The sequence below is a fragment of the Sarcophilus harrisii genome, chromosome 1, assembly GCF_902635505.1.
Source record: "Sarcophilus harrisii chromosome 1, mSarHar1.11, whole genome shotgun sequence".
In the NCBI taxonomy this organism is placed as follows: Eukaryota; Metazoa; Chordata; class Mammalia; order Dasyuromorphia; family Dasyuridae; genus Sarcophilus; species Sarcophilus harrisii.
In genome coordinates this window covers 474167320-474184956 of record NC_045426.1, presented here as the reverse complement: position 1 = coordinate 474184956, position 17637 = coordinate 474167320, and positions in this window count along the sequence as shown.

Here is a 17637-nt window from a genome sequence, read left to right as displayed (position 1 = left end):
AGTACTTCCCTAAGTCTAATTTCTTTTTTCCCTGGTCTATGTTTACTCTGCAGCACAGTTTTATCTTGTTTTGGGGGAAATCTGGAGAACTTGGAATTTTCTAACTTACTTTGCCATATTCTCACATTCTTTCTCCCTTAATAAACTTTTATAAAAAAAATATTACATTCAGGATTACAATATTTACCTCCAATACTGGGGCAGAGGGCAATATATTCTCTCCTGCTATTTTATTCCCTGTGGAGAATAGTTAATACTTAATACAATTTCCATATATGTACTGATCCCATCGTGTTAACAACTAAATGTACCATAGCCACAGAATGAGGGCTCATCTCAGTCACTTGTGGGCTGAGTTCCACAGATTGATTCTCCTTCCCCATGGGCTCAATTATTAACTGACTGGCAACAAAACCTGGCATTGCTTCTATGTGGCTCATTAATATGTACTTTCAAAGCTCATAAAATTGTCATCTCTAATCTCCTTTTCCTAAAAGCAGAAAAATAATGTAGAGAAACAAAAGAATCCAGACTTTTCTCTTCTTCACTCCTCTCCAATTTATAAAATATTTCTTTTTTTCACAAGAAAGCAAGAGTAAGGATTAAGTCAGACTTAAAAAGGCAGGCCAGAGTTAGGCCAGATTTCTACTTACAAAGATGAGTTCATATGCCATATAAAGCTCATTTAGAGAAATTACTGGTGTCTTATAAAAAAAAAAGTGAGACTTTCTGAAGAGGGACATGTTACAGTCATTGATGGGGTTGTTTTGAAAGGATATTGTGAGACAGAACTTTATCATGGAGTAGGGTTAGTATATGTGAATAGAAAAGACAAATTTAGGTTTGATATGGGAAAAAAAATCCCTGATAATTTGAACAATTTGAAAATGGAATATATTGTCTTAAGATGTAGTTTTTATTTAATATATTCTTATATCTATTTTGACTGTTGTTTTGTACTTAAGTAGGGACAGTAAGTCAAGTTAGTTAGCTAATAAATAGATTTATATCTTAAAAGTGTAGATACTTTATTATTCTTTTTCTCTCCTCTATTACAGGACAATAATAACTTTTTTAAACTTTTTGTTGCAACTGCATATTGATAACTGCTCCATCACAGAATTTACACTTGTTTTTCATGAGCTACAACATAGAGAATATATATTAAACAATAAAAATAGTATTAGAAAAACAGGAATATAATCAACTAGTACTTTGGAATGCCTTAAATAAAATACAACCATAATAGCAGAAGTCAAGAGGTAACATCTGTATTACTTGGAATTTGGTGAATTTTCTTTAAACTTAGGCTAGATAAAAGTTCAATAAATTTAATATCTGAAGAAAATCATGTGGACTTTAGCTTTTCTAAAGAAAAGGTTAAGAGTGTGAACTGAGGACTATGGAATGGGACATAATATCCTAGATGAATTTGATATGTCAGAGATAGGTTTGTATATTGGATAAATATAGTGGGAATGAGATGTAGTATGCAGAGGTGCTGTAGAGGTGATGAAGTACAGTTTCACACTGAAAAATCCATATTCCTTGCATTATAGGGAGGTCCTGAAAGGGAGGAGATAAATTGACAGGAATCAATGTTTTATAGAAGCAATATTTGTATTACTTGTCTAGAAAATTCTATGAAAGACCAGGGTTGGATGCTTGTTGCAGAGAAGACTCTTCTTGTACAAGAATCTTTCCCTTCTGCATTTTAGATTCCTGGGACAAAGCCCTGTTCCTTTCATTCTATTTCACTTCTGATTCAGAGAGATAGCATCATTGACAATCCAAAAAAATGTTCCTTTTTTATCCTCTCACTACCAATTATTTCTATTTAACCTCACATTTTCCTGAATTCAAATACATGTCTAATTCTTTTTCTTATTGGAAGTGGGGAAATAGTAAAAAAAAAATGCTTGATGCGAAAAACTCAGATGATTTCCTAAGTATTGATTGGAATACTGAAGGCCAGTAGCTATAACTGCTAGGAGCTGTTTTAAAAACAAAAAGCTAGAATAAATGTAATTCTGTGGGTGGATATCTACATCAGTGCTTCAGAGAGTTACTGCAGATGTGATGCCTGAAGTATAAAAAATGAATACCTACAATGATTTGGACAACATAAAATAAATTAATTAGTGAAAATTGATGATATGAACAAAAAAAGGTGATATACCTAAGAAGCCAGCTATAAACGATCTGAATTAGAAGCAATTTATACTAAGTTATAGAGTGGTTGTGAACTTAGGGAAGATATATAAATCACCTGTTTTAAACAGGCATTAAATTCTACATGACCTGTTAATGCCAGGTAAATCTATATACATATGAAAGAAATAAAGAGATAGCTGAGAAATGTGTTTTTTTTTTTTCCTTAGAAGACTGAGTTTGAATTTTCAATATCCTTTCAATATAAATCTTCCAGAGAAGAATTGAAAATAGAATTGTGTTATAATCTCCTCTGAGTGCTCCTGCCTTTTATTCATTAAGATTAGATTAAATGTTATCCCCAAAATCTTAATTAAAATAAAGACACATTTCTAATTTATTTTACATTCGTTTGTAGCATGATATAGTGATGGAAACATTAGAATTGAAATCAAAAGATATCTGGCTTAAATCCTGTATCAGTCACTATTAATTATGTAACCATGGTCATGTCTCTCAATTTCTCAGACCCTCGATTTCTTTATCTGTATCATGAGTAGAATAATAATTAGACTACCTAACCTACATGGTTATAAGAATTGAGAAAAAAAAACTTTGTAAACTTTTAAATGTTACATAACTGTGAGAGTTTTTAAAAAAATTAATTTGATAATTACTTTAATGTGATACAGATGATGTGTACTTAATGGTAAGGATTTAAGGTTATCTGTTATAGATGGCTTATCATATTATCTTAAAATTCAAGAAATAATAATTTTGTTTACATATCACTGGAGTACAATTATCATCTCTCTTCTATGGATGAGGAAACTTGAGAATATTTTTATTTGATATGAAACCTGGGACCAAAATTATATTGGATTAGCACAGGAGTTTCAATCTAGAGTAGGGGCAGGGAGGAGTTTACAATCATTCTTTTTTAGATTGTTTAGTTTCCAGTTGGACTCCTGAGGGAACATCAGAATTTTGGTCATACTCAGATTTCAACAGAAGTGGAGGAAAATTCAGCAGCCTTCATGCAAGTGTCCACACTAACAAAAGATGGTATTGAGCTCTCTTTATCATATCCACAGCAAATGCAAAAACTCTTGCAGGAGTTCATAAACAAGTCATCCTATTTTTCCTTCTGTAGTGAGACTCACCTTCTCCTGAGGAAACTCTATAGCACTTTGAGTTCATAGTATGGCCAACCAGAGTTCTTACTGGGAATTCTGGTACTTAGTGTCATTGGTACCTTTGATTGGGGGTCTCCATAAAGAGTCTAAGTTAGGTGGATTTCTATGGATCATCTGGTAACTTCCATTTCATCTCGTTCCACAAAAATTTATTAAATGCTCAATAATAATAGGTAATATTTATATATAGTTTTAAATTTTGCATATGTTATCTCATTTATTTCTTCCAACATTTACCTTGGTATAGATAGTATTGTCATCATTTTTAGAGATGATGAGGATTTAAGAGCTGAGTTAACTAATATCTCCAGAACTATGTAGATAAGCATCTAAGGTTGGAAGTGAACTTGGACCTGTCTTCCTGACTCCTATCACAACATTCAAGCCACAGAACCACCTGACTACACTATGCTAGGTCCCAACCTTCAAAGAATTTGCATTCTATTGTCAGGGGTGGAGGTATTCATTGTAAATAGATACATTAATACATGATAATTTTAGGAGAGCTAGGAAAAGACTAATAAATAGGAAGGATAAGAGATTTCTTGTATATAATCTGGGCCTTGAGGAAAGCTATGGAGTAGATAAAAGGAAGGGAATAGAGCATGAAATACTGTGATCAAGAAATAACAAATACAGTAGATAAGTTTGGCTAGAATATAGAGAAAGGCCTTATATAATAGATTAAGAAATGTCTCTGGAGCAAGAGGACTTCAACTCAAATGTGAGTTCTGCAACTTCCTGCTTGTGAGACTTATGGAAGTGACTAAAAAATCACTAGATTTCATATACTGTACCTATAAAATATAGTATTTTAACTAAATGAAATCTGGGGTTCAATTATAAATGAATAATTTTTTGTGTAATATCAATTAAAGTTGAAAAGTTGTCTGGAAATTGATTGTTGATGAGTAAATACCAAGGTGAAGTTCCGTAGGAAAGCACCAATAAGTTTTGATTTAGGAAAAGACATCACTAGACTTGTGTTTTAGGAAGATTATTTTGAAAAAAAATATGTGCAGAATAGATTTAAGAGAAGAGACTTGGTCCAAATAGCCTTCTGTTGCAGATCAGTTGAAAGATGATGATGGTCTGAATTAGGATGGTGGATACAAGATTGCAGAAAAGGAGACAGGAAAGAATTACATTTTAGAGGTATATTCCAAAATAACAGTTTAATAGTGTGGATATAAAGTAGTGTTGCCATCTGGGTGTGTTAAATGATGACTATGTTCTCAAACTCAGAAGGTAAATTTAGAATCAGAAAGAGCTGAAAGGGCAGATTTCTTGAGTTGGATGGGGGGGTCGTTAATTTGAAATTTCTAACATATATCACCAACATATAGTTGGTGATATATGATAAGGAGAGAGATTAAAAATGGCAGGTATCATCAACAAACTACTAAACACACAGGTACTGATTAAGCCACCTCCATTGTTTAAAGAGGGAGAAGAGCAGAGGACAGTTCCTTTGGGTACAACTAAAGTTATGTGTGGCAGGTTATGGATAATCATATAGTAAGAGACAGAACATTGCTCAGAGAGATGGAAGGAGAACAAGGCGGCAGAAATATCTGAAAAACTGATAGTCAAGTGAGAAAAATTATAATGTTCTACTATAGTCAATTATTAAATTGGGATTGAGAGTTTTTTTTTTTTCCTTTCTGTTTCCTTAGTTAAGAACCCATCACTGGAGATTAGTCAAATCTCTGAAGAACAAAGCTGTTGATGAGATTTGCTTTATCCCATGAGACATCATCCCCAATTAAAAAAATATATATATCTAATCTTTTGTCCAGAGTACTAGACCCCTGAATCTCAAAATCAAGTCCCATTTTCAGTAGGAGTAGCTGAAGATTTTTGTTTTACCTCCTCATTAACATGTCCATTCTCTCATTTTCATCATGATGTAATAGGAACCTGTGTCCCTCTGATCTTTGGGATTTGTGGGTAAACCTGTGTTGGAAAAACCTTAAATCTCAATCCCTCCCAACTTTTGGGAGCATCCCAACCCTCCTACTTGATTCCCCTGGGCAACTCCCACAAAAAACTTCACCTACAATTCATCTTGGCCTGGAGCATAATTACCACCTAGTATTGATTAATCCCTCAAATCATTTGGAGATCACTCCCTAGAAGGCTAAATTAAAACAGACAAACAAACAAACAAACAAACAAAAACAAGACTCTGTGCCTAAACTTTTGCTAATTCCTAATCAGAAACTATTCCACTGAGGAGTAATATAATAAATCCATTTCTGCCAAAGACCTCTCTTGGAATTCTTTCACAAAACCTGCAACACAGGTCTGGGACCCTCATTGCTGTATCCTCACCCCTCAACAATAGCACGAGATACAGTGAATGTCCTTGACATTTTAAATGTCTAACCAAGCTCTAAGCATTCATAGCACCCACTTCCCCTACCTTCATGGTCTATTGGAATAAATTGTTCTTATCTGCATATTTCACCAGGGAAGTCTTCACTGCTTTAGGTAGACATTTCCCATAACTCAACAATGGGTTAGAGGCTCTTTGGTTGCCATCAACTTGGTTTAGTCCATTTGCCAAAATATTTTACTTGAGTGTGGCCACTGTGCATGCTAAAGTTTTTTGGAGACATAAGTGAAATTTTGGTGATAGATGAGCAGAAAAGGTGGAAAACAATCTTTAGAAGTGTTTGACAACCCTCATATCAGAAGTACTAATGTTCCCCAGATATCTATATACTGAGTCTAGGCTCTCAATCACAACCCAGTACCACATATCTTTTGCTAACTCTTATTTTCCAGCTTCTTCTTATGTGTTGTCTTATCCAATTGTGATGTAAGTTTTTTGAGAGAAGGGATTGTCTTTCTTACTATTTATATTTGTACTCCAAATAGCATAGTGTTGGCAAATGTTGGAAATTTAACAAAAGTTTGTTAACTGGTGAATATGAGTAATCACTCTCAATATATATTTGATAAGTGTGGATATTTCATACAAATTTCTTACATAAAGAAAAGTCCATATTTTTTTGTAAACTTTGCCTAACATTTATACAGAGTGCTCAATAATATAAGTATATGTGTATACATGAAAAAAATATATATATGAAAACATATCAATAAATCTTCCAGAAAGTTCTTAAAGTTCTAATGAGAATAACTTTATGGATATTCCTTTTTTAAAAAACAAAGTAGAAAAAAAATGAGATAAGAAGCCTTTTTCTAAAGCAGAAAAATCTAAATTAATGAAGAGATAAAGATCAATTTAAATAGTTTTGTTATGCAAGGACTCAGAAGCCTCAGACTCAATTTTCTCACCAAAAATCCTTTTTTAAAAAGAGAATAAGAGCAGTAAACTTCTTCCTAAAAACTAGATAAGACAGGCACATTGGATAAAACTGATAAATTCCACAGAGACATAATATTTTTAATATGCTTCCGTGGGAAATTAGGCTTCTAAAAAATCTTTATTGGTGCCATGCTCCTCTTTCTACCTAGTGCTGCTTTGGAAGCAGTAACATTGTTTTGCAATGGCTGGCTTGAAACCATAGATGGTGAATTGCACAAATTTTTAAGCCAAATATGATTGCTTATGTACTGAAAGCTGGAAAACTACAGACTTTCTAATACATCTTTTTATAAATGTTATAAAACATAATGTATTTTAAAATCATTTTAATTGAAGTAATAACTCTTCAGGTTCTTTTGGCAAAGCATTTTTAAAAAATAATTTTAATATTTTTTAAATATCATATAAAGATGAGTTTTTTAAAAATTATAATTATCCAAGGAATTAAACCAAATTCTAAGGCAGGTTTATAGGTACCTATCTCTGTGAAGATATTACTGAGAAACCTGGGAATGAATTAGGAAGAAGATAGTTTTTAAGTTGAGGTTTAAATATTGTTAATAGGAATATAATTAGTCGACAACAGTGGAGGGGGTGAGAGGTGGTATTCCAAGCATGGAGAATGGTAAAAATAAAACACTGAGCAAGAAAAATTTTGCCATTACACATCTTGAAATGTCAGGAAATTTAGAGATTATCAAAAATAATCCTGTAATTTACAGATAGAAAAAGTTAAGATTGAAAAACAAAATTATTTTCTAAGGTTATATATGTAACAACTATTAGAAATAAATTTGAACCAATGTCCTTTGACTCCAGAAGTAGGAGTCTTTCCATTTTACTATACAACTTGGTAGAGATATTCATGCTACTGCCTGATGAACCTCATTTACGCTGGCATTTATTAGAAGTACTCCTTTCATACACACACACACACACACACACACACACACACACATCAAAATCTCCCTTCCTATCACACAGAATCTCAATGATTAGAGAGGTCTGAGCAGAGCTCCTATTTTTTGTGTTCCAATCACAGCTAGCTCTCCTGGTTAGAAAAAAATTGGGGCGGAGCCAAGATGGCTAAGAAGACACTAGCGACTTTCTAAGCTCTTCTGTTACCCTCTTTATCAAAATTATATCGAGCCTCAAAAATAGCCTTGCCTGCTACAATTCGTAAAGATAAGAAGTAGAACAACTCACCACCCGAAGAAAATCTGCAGTCTCGCCAAAAAAAGGTTGGTTCCGGGGCCACGGGGGAGATCAGCACAGACTGGGAGAGAAATTAGGTTCTGAGGAGAGCCTCAAACCAAAAGTGAAAGCACAGATCTCAGCACAAGCTCTCAGCCCCAACCCACAGTACCAGGCTTTTCCATGGGGCAGCTGTGATCCTGCACAGAAGGAGGACACAGCCCTGGTTAGCCTCCAATCTGTGCAGTGGGGAGCTCAGTTTGGGGCCATAGAGCTTTTCCAGGGCCGATTTGCATCAGGCAGAGAAGCTGGGGCAGAGATTGCGGAGGTCTGCCTTCTGTGGTCAGCTGCTAATACCCAAAGCCCCACAAGAGGCTCCGGCCTGGGGCAGTGACACTTTAACCCCTTAGTCTCTAGCCGAGGGTAATCACTAAACCACACAGCCCAACTGGGCACTTAGATAGCTAGGCCAGTGCTGAATCCACTTCCTGTTGGGGGAAGGGAAAACTCTCACTCAGAGCACTCCCATACCTCCAAGCCGGAAATCGGTTCACATCTCTCCCTGCTCTGCAGAGGAAGCTGGTAACCCACTTGCCTAGGAGGCATACCCTAAAGGCTTTAAAACATGAATAAAAGATGAAAAGAATGATCGACAGCTTCTGTGCAGAAAAAGAGCAGGTCAGCAAACCTGAAGAGACCTCAAACAGCAAAAATGCATCAGACTGTCCTTTACATGATGCTCTCATAGAAGAAACCATTAAAAGTCTCAGAAGAGAGTTAGAAGATGAATGGGGAAAGGAAAGAAAAGCCTTACAAGAGAGCAACAACTTCCTGAAATACAAATTGGAAAAGTTAAAAAATTCCCAGGAAGTGCAGGGAAACAAAATTGGTGAATTAGAAAAATAAAGAACTCCCAAGAAAGTAGGATCTGTGAATTGAAAAGAAAATAATTCACTAAAAAAAAAAAAAATTAGTGAAATGGAAAAAATTCCACAGACCAAAACAATACATTTAAAACTCAATTGGACATATACAGAAAGAAATAAAAGCTAATGAAGAAAATGATTCTTTAAAAATTAGAACTGAACAAATAGGAAACTAATGATTCATTGAGACAGCAAGAATCAGTCAAGAAAACAAAAAATGACAAACTGAAAAACCATGAATTATCTACTTGCAAAAACGACAGACTTGGAAAATAGATCTAGGAGAGATAATTTGAGGATTATTGGACTTTCTGAAAACTATGATGAAAAAAAGAGCCTAGATACTATTTTACAAGAAATCATCAAAGAGAACTTCCCAGATGTAATAGAATCAGAAGGTAAAATAGACATTGAAAGAATTCATCGAATACCTTCTGAAAAGAAACCCTAAAATAAAAACCCCAAGGAATATTGTGGCCAAATTTCAGAACTATCAGATGAAGGAAAAAATTTTACAAGCAGCAAAAACAAAACAAACGAAAAAAAAAAACATTTAAATACCGAGGTGCCACAATAAGGATCACCCAAGATCTGGCTGCCTAACTAACAAACTAACTAAACTAGTTTAGTGAACTAAACAAAAAATTTTATCTCCAACCATAGAACTCAAGAGATGCAGAAAAGGTAAAAATCACTCTTGAGAATTGTATTTCTGTTGTGGATATACAAAAAGAATACATGTATAATTTGATTGTACTGGTATAACATGAAAAAGGGAAGTAGATATGGAAAAGGGATGATGGCAGAATAAGGTGGGAAGGAGAGATAAAAGAGGGAAACCACATCCACAAAGAGGCAAAGGAAACTTATCATACCTGAGGGAATTTAGAGGGGGAGGAACATTGTGTGAATCTTACTCATCAGAGTTGGCTCAAAGAAAAATAATTGACATTTGTTTTAGAGAAAATCTCTCTCACCTCATTAAAACGGGGAGAGGAAAAGGGAAAAGAAAAGAGTACAAGGAAGGAAGGGGAAAGGGGAAAGACTCAAGTGGGGGAGGAGGGATTATAAAGAGGGTAAGCATCGTGAACACGAGGCTATAAGTTTAAGGGGAAAGAGGGTTGGGGAGGCAAGAAAGTAAAGTATAATCTGGGGTTATTAGGATGGCAGGAAATACAGATTTAGTAATTCTAACCATAAATGTGAATGCATGAACTCCCCATAAGAGGAGGCAGATAGCAGACTGGATCAAAGTCAGAACCCTACAATATGTTGTTTACAAGAAACACATTTGAAGCAGGATACATATAGAGTAAAGGTAAAAGGCTGAGCAAAATCTATTATGCTTTAGGTGAAGTCAAAAAAGCAGGGGTAGCCATCCTTATCTAAGATCAAGCAAAAGTAAAAATTGATCTAATTAAAAGAGTTAAGGAAGGAAACAACATCCTGCTAAAGGGTAGCATAAACAACGAAGCAATATCAATATTAAATATATATGCACCAAGTGGTATGGCATCAAACTTCCTAAAGAAGAAGTTAAGAGAGTTGCAAGAAGAAATAGACAGGGGGCGGAGCCAAGATGGTGGAGAAGACACACGCGACTTTCTAAGCTCTTCTCTTACCCTCTTTATCAATATTATATCGAGCCTCAAAAATAGTCTTGACTGCTACAATTCGTAAAGATAAGAAGTAGAACAACTCACCTGCTGAAGAAAATCTGCAGTCTCGCCAAAAAAGGTTGGTTCCCGGGCCAGGGGGGAGATCGGCGCAGACAGGGAGAGAAATTAGGTTCCGAGGAGAGTCTCAAACCCAGGGTGAAGGCACAGATCTCAGCACAAGCACGCACCCCCAACGAAGCCCCAAGGGGCTTCTCCTTGGGGAGGTTGTGATCCTGCAGAGCAGGAGGACGCAGCCCGGGTTAGCCTCCAATCTGCGCAGTGGGGAGCTCGGCTTGGGGCCATAGAGTTTCCAGGGCCGATTTGCATCAGGCAGAGACACTGGCAGAGTTTGGGGCAGTCTGCAGTCTGCAGTCAGCTGCACACTCACAGTCCCACAAGAGGCTCTGGCCTGGGGCAGTGAACACTTTCACCCTTAGTCTCTAGCAGAGGGCAATCGCTAATCCACCAGCCCTACTAAGCAGTTTGATAGCTGGCCAGTGCTGAATCTATTCCTGTTGGGGAAGGAAAACTCCTCACCAGAGCACTCCCATACCTGGAGCCGGAAATCGGTTTAATCTTTCCCTGCTCTGCAGAGGAGCTGGTAACCCTCTGCCTAGGAGACCACCCTAAAGGCTTTAAAACATGAATAAAAGATGAAAGAACGATGGACAGCTTCTATGCAGAAAAGAGCAGGTCAAGCAAACCTGAAGAGACCTCAAACAGCAAAAATGCATCAGACTGTCCTCCTTACATAATGTCCATAGAAGAGACCATTAAAAAGTCTCAAAAGAGTAAGAAGATAAATGGGAAAGAAAGAGAAGCCTTACAAGAGAGCAACAACTTCCTGAAATACGAATTGAAAAGTTAAAAATTCCCAGAAGTCAGGGAAAAAAATGTGAATTGGAAAAATAAAGAATTCACTAGAAAGTAGGATTATGAATTGAAAGACAAAGAACTGCAAGAAAGTAGGATCTGTGAATTGGAAAAGAAAATAATTCACTAAAAAAAAATTAGTGAAATGGAAAAATCCACAGACCAAAACAATACATTCAAAAACTCAATTGACATATACAGAAAGAAGTAAAAAGCTAATGAAGAAAATAATTCTTTAAAAATTAGAACTGAACAAATTGAAACTAATGATTCATTGAGACAGCAAGAATCAGTCAAGAAATAAAAAATGACAAACTGGAAAAAACATGAATTATCTACTTGCAAAACGATCAGACTTGGAAAATAGATCTAGGAGAGATAACCTGAGGATTATAGGACTTTCCAAAACTATGATGAAAAAAAGAGCCTAGATACTATTTTACAAGAAATCATCAAAGAGAACTGCCAGATGTAATAGAATCAGAAGGTAAAATAGGCATTGAAAGAATTCATCGAACACCTTCTGAAAGAAACCCTAAAATAAAAACCCCAAGGACATGTCAAAATCGAACTATCAGATTAAGGAAAAAATTTACAAGCAGCCAAAACCATTTAAATACTGAGGTGCCAAATAAGGATCACCCAAGATCTGGCTGCTTCTACATTAAAGGAAAGAAGGGCCTGCAATATGATATTCAGAAAGGCACAAGAACTTGGGATGCAGCCAAGAATAAACTACCCAGCTAAGCTGAGCATTTTCTTCCAGGGAAGAAGATGGACATTTAATGAAACAATGAATTCCATTTGTTTCTGAAGAAAACCAGAATTAAACAAAATTTTGATCTCCAAGAATAGAACTCAAGAGATGCAGAAAAGGAAAAATAACTCTTGAGAATTGTATTTCTGTTGTGGATATACAAAAAGAATACATGTAAAATTTGATTGTACTGATATAACATAAAAAAGGGAAGTAGATATGGAAAAGGGATGATGGCAGAATAAGGTGGGAAGGAGGGATAAAAGAGGGAAACCACATCCCACAAAGAGGCTAAGGAAACTTATCATATCTGAGGGAATTTAGAGGGGGGAGGAACATTGTGAATCTTACCCTACCAGGAGTTGGCTCAAAGAAAAATAATTGACATTTCTTTTAGAGAAAATCCTCTCGCCTCATTAAAACAGGGAGAGGAAAAGGGAAAAGAAAAAGAGTAATAAGGGATGGAAGGGGAAAGACCAAAGGGGGGAGGGAGGATATAAAGAGGATAAGATCGAGATACAAGAGGGGCACATAAGTTTAAAAGGGGAAAGAGGTTGGGGAGGCAAGAAAAGTAAAGCACAATCTGGGGTTATTAGGATGGCAGGAAATACAGATTTAGTAATTGTAACCGTAAATGTGAATGGGATGAACTCCCCATAAAGAGGAGGCAGATAGCAGGCTGGATCAAAAGTCAGAACCCTACAATATGTTGTTTACAAGAAACACATTTAAAGCAGGGGATACATATGAGAAAGGTAAAAGGCTGAGCAAAATCTATTATGCTTCAGGTGAAGTCAAAAAGCAGGGTAGCCTCTTATCTCAGATCAAGCAAAAGCAAAATTGATCTAATTAAAAGACAAGGAAGGAAACTACATCCTGCTAAAGGGTAGCATAAACAACGAAGCAATATCAATATTAAACATATATGCACCAAGTGGATGGCACCAGCTTCCTAAAGGAGAAGTTAAGAAGCGAAGAAATAGACATCAAAACTGTAATAGTAGAGATCCCAACCTTGCAATCTCAGAATTAGACAACAAACCACAAAACAAATAAGAAAGAAATTAAAGAAGTAAATAGAATATTAGAAAAATTAGGTATGTTGGATCTTTGGAGAGAAATTGAATGGAGATAGAAGGAATATACTTTCTTCTCAGCAGTTCATGGAACCTATTCAAAAATTGACATATATTAGGACATAAAGACCTAAATTAAATGCAAGAAAGCAGAAATAGTAAATGCTTTTCAGATCATGATGCAAAAAACTACATTCAACAAAAATTAGGGGAAATAGACCAAAAGTAATTGAAACTAAACAATCTCATCTTAAAGAATGATTAGTGAAGCAGCAAATTATAGATACAATTAATAATTTCACTCAAGATAATGACAATGATGAGACATCATACCAAAATTTGTGGATGCAGCCAAAGTGGTAATAAGAGGGAATTTTATATCCTTAGAGGCTTACTTGAATAAAACAGAGAAAGAAAAGATTAATGAATTTGGCTTGCAACTAAAAAAACTAAAAAAAGACCAAATTAAAAACCCCCAATCAAATACTAAATTGGAAATTCTAAAATTAAAAGGAGAAATTAAAAATATTGAAAGTAAAAAAACTATTGAATTAATTAATAAAACTAAGAGTTGGTTCTATGAAAAGCCAATAAAATAGATAAGCCTTTGGTAAATCTGATTAGAAAAAGGAGGGAGGATAATGAAATTAGTAGTCTTAAAATGAAAAGGAGAACTTCCATCAATGAAGAGAAAATTAGAGAATAATAAGGAGTTATTTTACTCAACTTTATGCCAATAAATTTGATAACCTAAGTGAAATGGATGACTACCCAAAAATATAGACTTCCAGACTAACAGAGGAGGAAATAAATTGCTTGAATAGTCCATTTCAGAAAAAGAAACAGAACAGGCAATTAAACAACTCCTAAGACAAAATCCCAGGACCAGATGGATTTACATGTGAATTTTACCAAACATTTAAAGAACAATTGGCCCAATGTATATAAATTATTTGATAAATAGGGAATGAAGGAGTCCCACAAATTCCTTCTATGACACAGACATGGTATGATACCTAAACCAGGTAGGCTGAAAACAGAGAAAGAAAATTATAGACCAATCTCCCTATCGTATATTGATGCTAAAATCTTAAATAAGATATTAGCAAAAAGACTACAGAAAATCATCTCCAAGATAATACACTATGATCAAGTAAGATTTATACCAGGAATGTATGGCTGGTTCAATATTAGGAAAACTATCAATATAATTGGCCATGTTAATAACCAAATTAAGAAAAACCATATGATCATCTCAATAGATGCAGAAAAAGCATTTGATAAAATACAACATCCATTCCTATTAAAAACACTTGAGAGTATAGGAATAAATGGACTTTCCTTAAAATAATCAGCAGCATCTATTTAAAACCATCAGTAAGATCATATGTAATGGAGACAAACTGCAAACCATTCAACAAGATCTGAGTGAAACAAGGTTGCCCACTATCACCTTACTATTTAATATTGTATTATAAACGCTAGCGTTAGAATAAGAGCTGAGAAAGAGATTAAAGGAATAAGAATAGGCAATGAGGAAGCCAAATTATCACTCTTGCGATGACATGATGGTATACTTAGAGAACCCCGAGATTCTGCTAAAAGTTATTAGAAATAATCCACAACTTTACAAAGTTTCTGGTTATAAAATAAACCCACATAAGTCATCAGCATTCTTATATATCACTAACAAAATCCAACAGTCTGAGTTACAAAGAGAAATTCCATTTAAAGTAACTACTGATAATATAAAATATTTAGGAATCTATCTGCCAAGGAAAATCAGAAACTTATGAGCAAAATTACAGACCACTTTTCACACAAATTAAGTCTGATCTAACCAATTGAAAATATTAAATGCTTTTGATAGGCGAGCAAATATAATAAAGATGACAATATTACCTAAACTAATCTATTTATTTAGCGCTATACCAATCAGACTCCCAAAAACTATTTTAATGACCTAGAAAAAATAACAACAAAGTTCATATGGAAAACAAAAGGTCAAGAATTCCAAGGGAATTAATGAAAAAATCAAATGATGGTGGCTTAGCTGTACCAGATCTAAAATTATATTATAGAGCAGCAGTTACCAAAACTATTTGATATGCTAAGAATATTTAGTTGATCAGTGAATGATTAGTCTAAGGGACAAAACAGTCAACAAATATAGCAACTAGTCTTTGACAAACCCAAAGTTCCAGCTTGGGATAAGAATTTACTGTTTGATAAAATTGCTGGGAAAATTGGAAACTAATATGGCAGAAACTAGGCATTGATCCATACTAACGCCATACACACCAAGATAAGGTCAAAATGGGTTCATGACCTAGGCATAAAGAATGAAATTATTAATAAATTAGAGGAACATAGGATAGTTTACCTCTCAGACCTGTAAGGCAAGGTCTTTATGACCAAAGAGAACTAGAGATCATTACTGATCACAAAATAGAAAATTTCGATTATACTCAAACTGAAAAGTTTTTGTACAAACAAACTAATGCAGACAAGATTAGAAGGGAAGCAATAAACTGGGAAAATATTTTTACAGTCAAAGTTCTGATAAAGGCCTCATTTCCAAAATATAGAGAATTAACTCTAATTTATAAAAATCAGCTCATTCTCCAATTGAAAATGGTCAAAGGATATGAACAGACAATTCTAGATGAAGAAATTGAAACTATTTCTAGTCATATGAAAAGATGCTCCAAGTCATTATTAATCAGAGAAATGCAAATTAGACAACTCTAAGATACACTACATCATGTCAGATTGGCTAAGATGAAGGAAAAATAATGATGATTGTTGGAGGGATGCGGAAAATGGGACATTGATGCATTGTTGGTGGAGTTGTGAACGAATCCAACCATTTTGAGAGTAGTTTGGAACTATGCTCAAAAAGTTATCAAACTGTGATACCCTTGATCCAGAGTGTTACTACTGGGATTATATCCCAAAAGAGATTATAAAGAAGGGAAAGGGACCTGATGTACGAATGTTTGTGGCAGCCCTTTTTGTAGTGGCTAGAAACTGGAAACTGAATGGATGTCCATCAGTTGGAGAATGGCTGAATAAATTGTGGTATATGAAAATTATGGAACATTATTGTTCTGTAAGAAATGACCAACAGGATGATTCCAGAAAGGCCTGGAGAGACTTACACGAACTGAAGCTGAGTGAAATGAGCAGGACCAGGAGATCATTATATACTTCAACAACAATACTAGATGATGACCAGTTCTGATGGATCACGCCATCCTCAGCAACGAGATCAACCAAATCATTTCTAATGGAGCAGTAATGAACTGAACCAGCTATGCCCAGAAAAATAACTCTGGGAGATGACTAAAAACCATTACATTAAATTCTAATCCTATATTTATGCACACATGCATTTTTGATCTCCTTCACAAGCTAATTGTACAATAATTCAGAGCCTGATTCTTTTTGTACAGCAAAATAATGTTTTGGTCATGTATATTTATTGTGTATCTAAGTTATATTTTAATATATTTAACATCTACTGGTCATCCTGCCATCTAGGGAGGGGGGGGGGTAAGTGGTGAAAAATTGGAACAAGAGATTTGGCAATTGTTAATGCTGTAAAGTTACCCATGTATATATCCTGTAAATTAAAGGCTATTAAATAAAAAAAAAAAAAAAAAAGAAGAAATAGACAACAAAACTGTAATAGTGGGAGATCTCAACCTTACACTCTCAGAATTAGATAAATCAAACCACAAAACAAAAAAGAAAGAAATTAAAGAAGTAAATAGAATATTAGAAAAATTAGGTATGTTGGATCTTTGGAGAAAATTGAATGGAGATAGAAAGGAATATACTTTCTTCTCTAGCAGTTCATGGAACCTATTCAAAACTGACCATATATTAGGACATAAAGACCTCTAAATTAAATGCAAGAAAGCAGAAATAGTAATGCTTTCTTTTCAGATCATGATGCAATAAAACTACATTCAACAAAAGTTAGGGGGAAATAGACCAAAAAGTAATTGGAAACTAAACAATCTCATCTAAAGAATGATTGGGTGAAGCAGCAAATTATAGATACAATTAATAATTTCACTCAAGATAATGACAATGATGAGACATCATACCAAAATTTGTGGGATGCAGCCAAAGCGTAATAAGAGGGAATTTTATATCCTTAGAGGCTTACTTGAATAAAGCAGAGAAAGAGTTAATGAATTGGGCTAAACTAAAAAACTAAAAAAGACCAAATTCAAAACCCCAATCAAATACTAAATTGAAATCCTAAAATTAAAAGGAGAAATTAAAAATATTGAAAGTAAAAAAACTATTGAACTAATTAATAAAACTAAGAGTTGGTTCTATGAAAAGCCAATAAAATAGATAAGCCTTTGCAACTGATTAGAAAAAGGAGGGAGGAAATGAAATTAGTAGTCTTAAAATGAAAAGGGAGAACTTTCCACCAATGAAGAGGAAATTAG